The sequence below is a fragment of the Halyomorpha halys genome, unplaced genomic scaffold (assembly GCF_000696795.3).
Source record: "Halyomorpha halys isolate HHAL.00 unplaced genomic scaffold, Hhal_1.1 Scaffold719.1, whole genome shotgun sequence".
Classification (NCBI taxonomy): Eukaryota; Metazoa; Arthropoda; class Insecta; order Hemiptera; family Pentatomidae; genus Halyomorpha; species Halyomorpha halys.
The window spans coordinates 345,663-346,388 of NW_027114303.1; the positions used below are offsets into that span (position 1 = coordinate 345,663).

General features: G+C 27.8%; 1 protein-coding gene across 1 annotated transcript in view; it reads right to left on the minus strand.

Annotated features, from left to right (window-relative positions):
- The window catches only part of LOC106685639 (scavenger receptor class B member 1), a 162,074-nt gene that overhangs the window by 73,685 nt on the left and 87,663 nt on the right, over positions 1 to 726 (minus strand). The window lies entirely within an intron of this gene.

The window sequence follows — 726 nt, forward strand, 5'->3', positions numbered from 1 at the left end:
AATGTAAAAAAGTAAGATATAATAAGAAAAATTAAAGGTTGTAAATAGTAAATGAAAAGGGTTATAGTAACAGATAGATAGAAATATTAAAGAATTCTTGTTATTTACATTTTATACCCCTGTTATTTTACACTTATGTTTTTTCTTTTTTTCCTTTTTGTAACTATAATGTTTGTATCTTTTTTAGCCCTGACGAAGCCCTGCAACGTGGGGCGAAACGTTGGCTCAATAAAATAGTATAATTCTTTACTATTTGAGTTTTTTTGATCGCACCCGGACCATATTCCATTCAAAAATATCAATGTATGAAAAATTGAAACTTCTTTGAACGAACAACCCTCTATTGCGGAAACCCCTCTTATCGGAAATTTTATCTAGGTTCCCGCTAACGTAATATTAATTTATTGTGTTTGAAACCCTTTATATCCGGACATCAAATTTATTCCCCTTCAGCACTTTTCACTCCTCTGTTACGGATCGGACAAAAAGTTTAAAACATGTACAATGGACTAATCCAAACTAATTAAAACCTAAATTCGGATTATCGAACTGAAAATTAATACCTTATAATTTTTATAAATAAATTAGGTTTTTTTTTTGTTTTGTTTTTTGATAGATTTATTTATTGATAGATATTACAATCTGCCACAGTTGTGGGCAATAGGTAATAATGATGAATGATCTCATACATACTAAAATAAAATAAAAAAAAAATAAAATAAAAAA